Source organism: Hyaena hyaena, unplaced genomic scaffold (genome assembly GCF_003009895.1).
Source record: "Hyaena hyaena isolate Hyena2069 unplaced genomic scaffold, ASM300989v1 scaffold_162, whole genome shotgun sequence".
In the NCBI taxonomy this organism is placed as follows: Eukaryota; Metazoa; Chordata; class Mammalia; order Carnivora; family Hyaenidae; genus Hyaena; species Hyaena hyaena.
In genome coordinates, this window is record NW_024080795.1 from 48,591 (window position 1) to 60,750 (window position 12,160).

Genomic DNA, 12,160 nt, shown 5'->3' on the forward strand with positions numbered 1-12,160 from the left:
GATTTTTACAAGATTTTGTTACAAGTAGAAACCAGACAGTATGTAGAGAAATAGTACATTTAACAAGCTTTATTTACATTTAGGTCAAGGGGAAAGAGAATGTAAACAAAATGCCGTACTGTTCTGAGTGGTTATGTGAGGTACGGGATATCTGGTGATTTTTATTTTCTACTCTTGGTTTATCTATATTTTCCAAATGTTGCATACTTTTGTCATAAGAAGGAGACAATTAGATCGCTTCTCGGCCTTTTGGCTAAGATCAAGTGTAGAAAGAGACAATTAGAATTTACTAAACTAAGGCAGTTTTGCCCCCTGGTGGCTCATTCAGTAATTGTCTGTCTTTAGTCTGAGTGAGGAATGTCACCCACTCAGACTGAAGAGCAGACAAAACTTCAGGCTTCAATCCCAAGACAGAAGTTTCAAGATCCGCACGTTCTTTGGTAGGACAAGCGGTTGGGTCCTATAGGAGTGGTTTTGTGGACGTCTAATTGTTACCTTTGACTATCGGACAGCGTGCTCCCAGCTGCCAGGAGACAGAAGGAAACGCCGACGGCAGGAAGAGAAAAGAGGTTCCTGAGTCAGCTGGGCGCTTGCCGCAGGGCGTCTGCGATCCCGGGGTAGAGAGGGCAGGTGACTGGAATTGGGGCTGATGCCTCAGGGCTGGAGAAGAGGGGACCCACTGGACTGAGAGCCGGGGCAGGACAGATCTGGTGACTGTCAGCGAGGCAGCGGAGAGAGCGTGGGCCTGGAGAGCACTCGGGAGGACTGGGGGCCTGTGGTGGAATCAGCAACAGGTCAACAGGAGCGAAGGGAAGGGAAGGGAAGGGAAGGAGCTCAGTTCTGGACCAGTAGCTACTGAATCCTGACACGCAGCCAAAGCTTTCTCATAGACATGTCCTACATCATCATCATCATATCAAGGGCCACCTTCCTCTCCTCCAGGTCTCAGGGGTCCATGGTTTCCTCCTGAGGGGCTCAGAGAGACCCTCACAGTTTTCATAAATAGTGATTTCCCAGCTGACCTCTCTATCCATTGAGTGTAACAGGGAATGGTTAGCACCGGGTCTGGGCCTGGGCCTGCGGATGCCCCTGTCTTAGGACTGTCAGGTTTTCCCAGGGGGAGACACCTAAGGGGGAAAAGAGAGAACTCATTGACGTAGGAGCACTCTCCCAGGGTTCAAGGTTTAATGTCCTGGCAATGACCTGTGGATCCAGTACTACTTGAAGCTGGAGAACAGGGGAGTGGGGAGGACAAACAATGGCTGCAATCAATGAGGTGAACATGCCAGAACAGATTAGATATTGGGGAAGGAATCAGAAAGGTCAAGGTGCCACGGATGTGGCAATATTATAGCGAAGTTACAATGTGAGCCCGGATAATCTGCTACCTGGCTGTGTTCCCTGGAGGGCCCAGAAGACAGTCATTCACCAGGAAGGCACTGGTAAGCAGGGGACCAGTTTCCCCGTGAAGTCATTGGTGGTTGTCTTCTGTAGACCAGGATTGACAGTAGGAGATGTTTTGGTGGAGCTGTGTCCCCTTAACATCAATGAAAGGTTTGGAATGGCAGAAGCCAATGGCGATATTTAACTAACGTAGGCAAGATTGAAGTAATCATCAAAACAGGCCTTGTCATGAGCTGAATTGTGTCCTTCCCAAGTTCATGTGTGGAAGTCTTAACCCTTAGTACCTCAAATGACTGTATTTGGAGATAGTGTTTTTGAAAAGATAATTAAAGCAAAATGAGGTCATAGACGTGGGTGCTAATCCAATATCTGCATCCTTACAAAAAGAGGTCAGGACACACACACACACACACAGATGTGAGGAGGGACTGATTCATATTTTGAAGCCCTTTCAAGTGTGATGGTATTTGAAAGTGTGACCTTTCGGAGGTAATTAGGGTTAGATGAGGTCATGAGGGTGGAGCCTGCATGATGGGATTAGTGCCCTTATAAAAGGAGGAAGAGATAGGAGATCTCCTCTCTCACTTCATCTCTCACCTCTTTTCGTGTGCCTGGACCATGAAATGGCTGTGTGAGGTTATAACCAGGAAGAGAGCCCTCACCAATCTCCACCCGACTCTGGTCATGCTCTCTCCCTGGCCTGGGACTTCCAGCCTCCGGAACCATGAGACATAAATGTTTATTTTTGTTGAAACCGCCTGGTCTATGGTATTTTTTATGGCGGCCTGAACCAACTAAGACTTATCTCAAAGTCAGATAAATCAGCAGCAGTGAGTATCCCGAAGCCAGACATGAAGGTGAGACAGTGCCAAAGCCAGTTAATACCCAGGAGAGTAGAAACACACATAATTTTGGTCAATTTTGCTACCTAATTGTTTAAGCTCGACATGTGATAACTTTAAAAAATATTTGCATGAATTCCTGAGTGCTAGATAAAGTACTAACGGAGACTACGGCTGTCTGATTATATCCTCATTTTTTCATGTCTAGTACCAGAGGAAGATGCATTTTTTTCTATCATTGGTCTCTTGGTTCCCATCAATACCAGAGTCCTGGACTGTACAAGCTTGAGTGTTGACCTCATGTACAGTCCTTTTTTTTGAATACAGTTTTTTTTTTGGAATGATGCCATATTCTACGGTAACTCAACTACCTAGAAAGTATCATCATTTAATAAACCACCTTGTTCATTTAAAATGCAAGTAGTGGGGTGCCTGGGTGGCTCAGTCGGTTAAGCATCTGACTCTTGATTTAGGTTCAGGTAATCATCTCATGGTCGTAAGATGGAGCCCCATGTCCGTTTCCATGCTGGGTGTGGAACCTGCTTAAGACTCTCTCTCTCTCTCTCTCTCTCTCACTCTGCCCCTTCCCTGCTTGCTCTTTCTGCCACCTCAATCAATCAATAAAATAAAATACAAGTAGCTGAAGAAAACAGACCCACAGCATTAAGAAGATGTGGATTGGCCAATATTTTCATCAAAGAAACAAAGATTATAAATAGTGGCTTGTACCAGTTTTGCTAATTCATATCAACTTAACAATGTTTTATTGTGTTTCTTGGTACCCAACTTTTTTTTATTTTTATTTTTTTAATTAAAAAAATTTTTAAGTTTATTTATGCATTTATTTATTTATGTTATAGTTTATTGTCAAGTTGGTTTCCATATAACACCCAGTGCTCATCCCCACAAGTGCCCTCCTCCATGCCCATCACCCCCCTTCCCCTCCTCCCCACCCCCATCAGCCCTCAGTTTGTTCTCAGCATTCAAGAGTCTCTCATGGTTTGCCTCCCTCCCTCTCCCCGGCTATTTTTCCCCTTCTTCTCCCCCATGGTCCTCTGTTAAGTTTCTCCTAATCCTCTTATAAGTGGAAGCATATGGTATCTGTCTTTCTCTGTCTGACTTCTTTCACTCAGCATAACACCCTCAGGTTCTATCCAGGTTGCTGCCAATGGCCAGATTTCATTCTTTCTCATTGCCATGTAGTATTCCATTGCATAGATAAACCACATCTTGATCCATTCATCCATTGATGGACACTTGGCTCTTTCCATGTTTTGGCTATTGTTGAGAGTGCTGCTGTGAACATTGGGGTCCATGTGCCCCTGTGCATCAGCCCTCCTGTATCCCTTGGCCTGGTACCCAACTTTTAACACAGAAAATCCTCGGGCCTAGTGAATCCTGATGAGACAACTTAGCATGGCTTTGGCAGCACCTGTGCAATTGGATTGGCTCAAGGACGGTGTTGCTCCAGCTTAAAGTCTTCATAAAGGAATGCTGAGTGTTTGTTGCTATTCTTACATGAATGCTCTGAAGAAAAGAATTTTCATATTGACATTAATGGAATTCCTGTACGTACTTTAATAAGTCATAACCCATGTAGCAGGTATGTAGCAAGGAGCTTAGGGTGGAGGGTTTTTTTCATTCTTCTAGGGTTACAGTAAGCCATGTTTTTTTTAAGATTTTATTTTTAAGTAATCTCTACACTCAACATGGGCTCAAACTTATAATCTTGCGACCAAGAGTCGCGTGCTCTCCCGACTGAGCCGGCCAGGTGCCCCTATAGTAACAATATTTTTAAGATTAATGTTTTTCTATCATGGAACAGAGTTTTGTTTTGTACATACACTGAGTACCACATGCTTTTTTTTTTCTTTTTTTTTTTTTAGCCTATCAACTCACCCTGAGTTATGCCCTCCTGTTGAAGAGAAAGCCTTTATGTTAGATCCGAGGGCCGAGCCCAGTTTGCTGCAGTGGGCCCACCCAGACTGTGAGGATCTGAGAAGTAGAGCTGGAGTCTTTCCATGAGGAGTGGCAACAGGAACGAGGGACAGATATAGCTGTAGAGTCCCAAGCAAGGAGGTGGCTTTGGTTGGGTGTGTGGTCAGAGTGAGTTGAGGGGTTCCAGCTGGAAGTGACAAGAAGTATATCTTTTTTTAATGTTCACTTTTGAGAGAGAGAAAGAGCAGGGGAGTGGCAGAGAGAGAGGGAGACACAGAATCCGAAGCAGGCTCCAGGCTCTGAGCTAGCTGTCAGCACAGAGCCCGACGCGGGGCTCCACTCACAAACCACAAGATCCTGATGTAAGCCGAAGTGGAATGCTTAACCTACTGAGCCACCCAGTGACCCGGAAGTATCTTAGAGCAGGGAAGGAACCGGAGCCTCTGCAGATTGATTCTGAAGAAGCAGGCCCCTGGTGGCTAAAGGGGGAGGCAAGTCACCAAACGGGAAGGAGACAGAGACCTAATGCTTCTACTGGACACCCTTGAGTCTCCACTGGAGCCTCCCTGCTACTGCACGATGATGCCTCCTCCCCACCTCCTAGACACACACGAATAAGGAAGCCAGATGTAGTGGGAGGCACACAGGTTTCAGAGTTGAGTGCACCTGCTCAAGTCATGGTTCTGTCATTTATTTACCTTCTATGTGATTTGGACACATTACATGCCCTCTCTGCTCTTCAATTCCCTCATCTATAAACTAGGAATAATAAGAGTACTTACCCTACAAGGTGTTTTTAGGATTAATAGAGGCATTGAAAGTGTAACAGGTTGGGACGCCTGGATGGCTCAGTCGGTTAAACGTACAGCTTTGGCTCAGGTTGTGATCCTACGGTTCGCAGGGTTTAGCCCTGCATCAGGCTCTGTGCAGACAGCTCGGAGTCTGGAGCCTGCCTCAGATTCTATGTGTGTCTCTCTGCCCTTCCCTCACTTGTGCGCGCTCTCTCTCTGTCTCTCTGTCTCTCTGAAAAATAAATAAATATTTAAAACATTTTAAAAAGTGTCACAGGTTTGTTGAGGTCTCTCACCTCACTGGGGTTCATACATAAAATGATTTCATTTTATTTATTTCCTATTTCCCAGTAAATATACCTCAACTGCGCTGTGCCCCTGACGGAGGCTTAATACCACATTCTGCTGGGGCGCCTGGGTGGCTTAGTTGGTTAAGCGTCCGACTTTTGCTTAGGTCATGATCTCGCGGTTCGTGGGTTGGAGCCCCGCGTCGGGCTCTGTGCTGACTGCCAGCTCAGAGCCTGGAGCCTGTTTCAGTCTGTGACTCCCTCTCTCTCTGACCCTCCCCTGCTCACGCTGTCTCTCTCTCTCTCTCCTAGAAATAAATAAAAAACATTTAAAAAAAAATACCACATTCTGCTGAGGTGTGAAACTCGTTGCCCTCATACTATGGTACCGTTTGGCCCGACCATGGGTCTCAATCTGATCTATCCTTTTGGGACAATTGCTGGCTTTGCACAAGAACATAAACCATATACTCAAAAATCAGGACATCGAGGGGCCTATCCTAGGCCCTGCCGGGCAGTTACCCAGCCCGCCCCCCATCACCCCCCCCACCCCCCTCCACCCTCCCCCACCCCCCGCTCCTGAAGCTTCTCCCTCTTTGGGCACTGGGGCAGAAAGCTGGTTTTTCCCCCAGCGAGCTCTGTGGGCTGGTGGCTGGGCCTAATAGTTGCTGGTCCTCTGAACTCAGAATATGGGGTAATGAGCATCTTTTGCCTCAGGTTTTGGGCCTTGAGCTGTGGTTCCTGAAATATAGGGATAGGCATCAGACCAGAAGTCTCCAGGGGCGCCAGATGCGGCGAGGGCCCTGACTGTGAAGGGGTGTGCAGAAACTTTTGGAGGTGCTAGAACATTCCACATCTTATTCTGGTGGCGATTCTGTGATACAATTCATGGGACCGTGCACCTAAAAGGGGTGAATTTTACTGAATGTAAATTATACACTAATTGAAGGAGGAAAAAAAGGTGGGGAACAGGGAATACAGTCTCTTCGGGTACCTAACAGTATCCTATCACAAGGGAAAGTGCTATTTCCTGGCACATAGCATTCAAGAAACGGCAGCTCCTATCCCCGGCGGGGGCCAGTTGTGCTGGGGCGCTGCCGGCACTGTGTACTCAGAAAACTGTGCATCTAGTCACCCTGTCGCTGCCTCTCCTGGGCTGTCCTGTTACCGTGATGGCTAGAGTGGCACCCCTAATGCCCATGCTGGTGAGGTTTGTATTTCTGCATCTCTGGTACAGGGTGGGCCACTTCAGCCTTCCTGCGGTGGGTTCCTGAAGGCTTAGAGCCGGGCGGAGGTGGAGAGTCCCCCCCAAAGAGGGAATGACCTGCCTGTGACCTCCCAGGAGACTGGCCAGATTGGCCTTTGGGGCTCTGCACTCCGCGCTGCCTTTCTTGATGTTCCAGCAGTGCTACCGGACCTCACCCAGAGCCAAACTCAGTCATTCTCCTTTAGAGAAGCCCTCTGCTCCGCACGGAGGTTCCAGGGAGATTAAGTCAGAGCAAGAAGCTTGTGGGGTTTTTTTGCTGACTCCCAACTCAAGTTAGGAGGCGAGAAGGCCTCCCTTATGGAGAATGCCTCCCTGTTTTCATCAGAGACTTTAAAATATTTTATTTCAATGTTTCAAGCTCTTGAGGTGTGACACTTTGGAAAAGGAGGCCTTGCCCAAGGATTTCGAGTAGCAGGAATAGAGTAAATGAGTGACTGCCTGGGGTGGGCAAGGGTCTGTAAAAGTCAAAGGTCAACTGGGATCACCCTGTCACCTGAGATTCCCATATAATTGGCTTAACCCCCTGTGCCACATCCGTAGGGTGTCCAGGCATTCTGAGGAGAACCTGCTTTTCCCCGAATCATATGCTTCTGGCTCCACGTTCTTGCTTGGGCTGAGTTAGCTCGGGAAACATGTTCCACCATCGCACCCGCACTAACCCTGTTCCCTACCTTGGAGGCTGGGGAGGGTAGAAAGTAAGAGCTCTGCCCTGACTGCACACTTGCGTCACCTGTGGGACTTTGGAAACTCCCAATGCCAAGGCTGCAGCCTGGCCCGTTTCCATTAGAATCTCCGGCAATGGAACCCGGGTATCCGTCATTTTCTAAGCTCCCTAGATGCCAGTGTTGTGCGGCCAAAGTTGAGAAACAGTTGAAGTTCAGACAGATTTGGGTTCATTTCTTTTTTTTTTTTTTTTAAGTAGGCTCCATGCCCAACATGGGGCTTGAACTCATGACCCTGAGATCAAGGGTCTCATGCGCTATCAACTGAGCCAGCCAGGCACTCTGACCTGGGTTCATTTCTTACACCTGCAATTGAATCTACAATTAAGTCAAAGTGAATAGTTTTTTTCAAAAAAGGTAAATTTCACAGAGAGATAAGTGCAGTATAATTGATTCACTTTCTACTCATGCCCTCAAAAGGATATATACATAGATATGTGTTTCTCTTTTCTAGAAGGCCATACAAGGTACAATTAATAGCAGTAGTTTTATGGCCCTGTGGTAAGAAAGAGACCTACTTTTCACTGTACATCTTTTTATACTTTCAATTATTTTAACAATATGTATATTTCCTTTTTAATTTTGTCTAATTTTTTAAGTTTTTTTTTAATTTAAGTAATTTCTACACCCAATACGGGGCTCCAACTCACAACCCCAAGATCAAGAGTCACACGCTCCTCTGACAGAGCCGGCCAGGTGCCCTTCCTTATTAATTTTAAAGAAAAATTCGTTGCAGAAAGTAAATTGTTGTAGCCACTGGAATCACATGTGCCAATCTATCATCAGAGTACCAGCATTGGATTCTTCTTGCTTTGCTGCACTCCGAGGAGTGACTTTCATCTTTACATTGTTGGATGAGACTCTGATGGCCTGCTACTATGGGCTGACACCCATCTCCGATGGACAGTTTTACTGTAACCAATGGCTTTTATGGTTAAAAGTAGTAATCCTCTCCTGTTTAAGTGGACAAAAGTATTGAGTGGTTCCATAGAGGATGTTATAAAAAAGGGTCAAAAAATATTTTTAATCAAAGAAAAAAGAAACTTACAGAACCATGTTATATTTTAAAACATCTGATTATGCCCATGACTTGTGAGGACCACACATGAATGAGCACTTGTATAAAACGTTTCTGGAAAAAACTGTTATCAGTGGTCACCATTAAAGAATAGTGTGGTGAGCAAAATAACATCCCCTCAAAGACGTCCATACCCCAATCCCAAGTACCTGTGAATATGGTTTGCTACATGGCAAGGGGGAATTGAGGTTCTAGATGGAATTAAGGTTGCTAATCACATGGCCTTGAGATGGGGAGATTATCCTGGATTTTTCAGGCATCCCCAATGTCATCACTGGAGTCTGTATGAGTGAAAGAGGGAGGCAGGGGAAGAGGAGTCAGGGTGAGAAAGACTTGAAGATGCAATATTGCTAGCTTTGAAGATGGAGGACGAGACCATGAACCAATGGATGCACATGGCCTCCAGAAGCAGGGAAGGGAGGCTCGCAGGTTCTCCCTAGAGCCTGCAGAAGGAATTCATTACAGCTGACACCTTGATTTTAGTCCAACGAGAGCCATTTTGGAATTCCAACCTACAAAACTATAAGATAATAAATTCTTGTTTGAAGCCGCCAAGTTGTGGTAATTTGTTACAGGAGTGATAGGAAACTGATATAAATGGACATTAAGGCAAGAAGATACACTGGGTTACTTTTATTTGTCAATGTATATCCTTCTTTAAGAGAAAAAGAAACAAATTCCTCAAATTTAAGAACTAAGTGGTGACCTTAGACAAATGGTTTTCTTCATAGCTCTGGAGCCCAGGAGGAGACAGGGGCTGTGAGTGGATGGGGCTCTAGACTGTGTTAGAGCTGAAGCATTTTCACTGTTATCTGTTATTGATATTGGGCTTTGGTGGCTGTATTAGTCCAAGTTCTTTAGGTAGAGGGAGAGAGAGAGAAAGAATTGGAAAAACCTACAGTTCTCCTTTTCCCCGTCTGTGTCTTTCCTTACTACCACACAGAACATTCACAACACCTCTGACACCAGATATGGTGGGGTCTCCCCCTATCTAGCAACTCTCTGTGACACCAGCTGGGTGTCCTACAATTCAACGCAATTCTGACACTATCGACCTGGAGATGACATTACGTCCCACAGGTTAAGGGCTTAGTCTCATAGGCCTGCTCCTGTCCCACTTCAGATACTAATAGCAAGTCCAGCAAATCACCCGAGCTTCTCACAAATGGGCTATAAATTGCGAGTTCCAAAGACTCCCCTCTTTGGGTTTGATTAGTGTGCTAGAGAGGCTCACAGAACTCAAGAAAACACTTAATGTTTACCAGTTTATTAAGGGATATGACAAAAGGACCCAGAGGAACAGCCAGATGAAGAGATACATTGGGCCATGTCTGGGAGAGTCCTGAGCATAGGCACCTCTGTCCCTGTGGAGTTGGGATGTGTCACTCTCCTGGTATGTGGATGTGCTCACCAACTTGGAAGCTCCCTGAACCCCCGACTAATTGGGGTTTTATGGAGGCTTCCTCATGTAGGCATGATCAATAATTAACTCCATTTCCAGCCCCTTTCTCCTCTCTGGAGGATGCAGGGGTGGGGTTGGTGGTGGGACTGAAAATTCTAAGCTTCGAATCTTGGCTTGGTCTTTCTGGTGACCAGTCCCAATCCAGGACCCCAACCAGTGTCACCTCATTAAAACAAAAGATACTACTAATGTTAGGAGCTTCAAGAGTCCTGTGTCAGACACTGGGGACAAAGACCAAATATATATTTCTTATTATAAATCACAATATCAGAGGCATCTGGGTGACTCAGTTGGTTGAGTGACTCTTGATTTTGGCTCAGGTCATGATCCCAAGGTCGCAGGATGGAGCCCCGCATTAGGCTCCGTGCTGAGTGTGGAGCCTGCTTAGGATTCTCTCTCCCTCTCCCCCTCCCTCTCCCCCCCTCTCCCCCTCCCTCTCCCCCTCCCTCTCCCCCTGCCTCTCACTTGGACTCTTCCCACCCCCCCCCCCGACAAACATGCTCTCTCTAAAGTTAAATCACAGTATGAGAGAAAGGGATTTATCCAAGGAATTGGCTCACATGATTATGGAGGCTCATGAGTCTGTGAGTTGGCAATGTGGAGACCCACAGGGCTGGTGGTTTAGTTCCAGTGCATGTTTGTGCAAAGGCCTGAAACCAGGATAGCCAGTGATATAGTTCTCATCCAAAGCCCAGCAGGCATGAGGCATAGGAAGAGCAGCTACTTCAATTTGAGTCTGAAGGCAGGAAAAATCCAATGTCCCAGTTCAAAAACCATTTGGAAGGAAGAATTCTCTTCCTTGGGAAGGGTCAGCCTTTTTGTTCTATTCACGCTGTCAGCTGATTGAGTGAGGCTCACCCACATCAAAGAGGGCAATCTGATTTTCTCAGTCTACCGATTTAATATATGTGTTGCTGAAGCAAGCACTCAGTCTACCAAATTAAATGTTAATCTCATCCAAAAATATCCTCATGGTAACATCCAGAATAATGTTTGACTAAATATCCGGGCATTCTGGGGTTCAGTCAAGTCAATACATAAAATTAACCATCACAGTGACTGAAAAAGACTTGAATGTCACTGGTCTGCTAAACATCCACCATTTGGTTGATGAGAAATTCGAAGCCAGAGAAAGGAAGGCCCTTGATCTTATGATCTTCCTTACAGCATTTACTTTTGCTGATTCAATTTAGGTGCCGGGCTTCATTCCCTTGTGCAGTTCCAGGGTAGAATCTGTTTCCTTGCTTTTTCCAGCTTCTAGAGCCCACCACTTTCCTTGGCTTGTGACCCTCTTCTTCTGTCTTCAAAGATAGGCTGAAGTTTTCTCACACCAAATCACTCCAACACAGACTTTCCTGACTCCTTCTTTCACTTATAATCTTGTAATTACTTTGGGCTTACCTGGATAATCCAGGAAAATCTGCCCATCTCAGAGTCAGCTAATTAGCAACCTTAATTCTGTCTACAATCTTAATTCCTCCTTGCCAAGTAATGTAACATGTTCACAGATGCTAGGGATTGGGAACTGGACATCTTTAGGGGTACATTATTCAACCTACCACAATACTACTGCCAGAGGTCTCTGAAAGAACTTCTCTCTTCACAGTGCTGACCTGTGTCCAGAGGGACACTGGCTCCCTGGATCAACACTGAACCCTCCCAGGGCACCTGGGGGGCTCAGTCGGTTGAGCGTCCGACTTTGGATCAGGTCATGATCTTAGAGCTGGTGAGTTCCAGCCCCCCACGCCAGAGCCCGCTATGGATCCCCTGTCCCCCTGGCTCTCTGCCCCTCCCCCACTTGTGCTCTCTCTCAAGAATAAAATAAACATTTAAAAAAAGGACAACCTTCCCAACTCTCTAATGTCCAGGTCCCTGCTCAGCCAGCATTACCTTCTCAGCATTTCTTCTTGTAGTGATTGCCTGCCTGGAGAGTGGTTGTTTCTTTTTGTGCCAAGATGATAGAACCCCAGCCAAGCTAAGGTCAGCTGACCTTCATTAAATGGCACATCCAATCAAAAACTTGGCACTGAGGCTCTCCATAATTTGGTCCCTGTCCACTTGTCATTTGATCATGAAATAAGCACTTCATGAGCACCTACTCAATGCCAGATGCTGTTCCAGATTCTGGAGGCACAAGAGTGAATGCAACAGAAAGCTGATAGGACCAGCTCATAGGTCCTGAAATTCATAGATATGGAAATTGAGGGATGGAAAGTCAGAGTGGAACAGCTGGGACAGAAGGTTTAAGAAGCGGCATTTGTAACCAGCACCCACCGCAGTGACTGCTTTCTTTACAAAGCGGAAAATATACCTTGGGCGGGCCTCAAGAATGAGGCCTGGGACAATGGAGAGAGGCAGAACAGAGCCTA

The 12,160-nt window shown here is 46.1% G+C and overlaps 1 pseudogene; it reads left to right on the plus strand.

Moving 5' to 3' along the window:
- The first annotated feature begins 233 nt into the window (after nt 1–233).
- On the plus strand, nt 234–386 carry LOC120236857 (annotated as a pseudogene).
- Nucleotides 387–12,160: the final 11,774 nt, after the last annotated feature.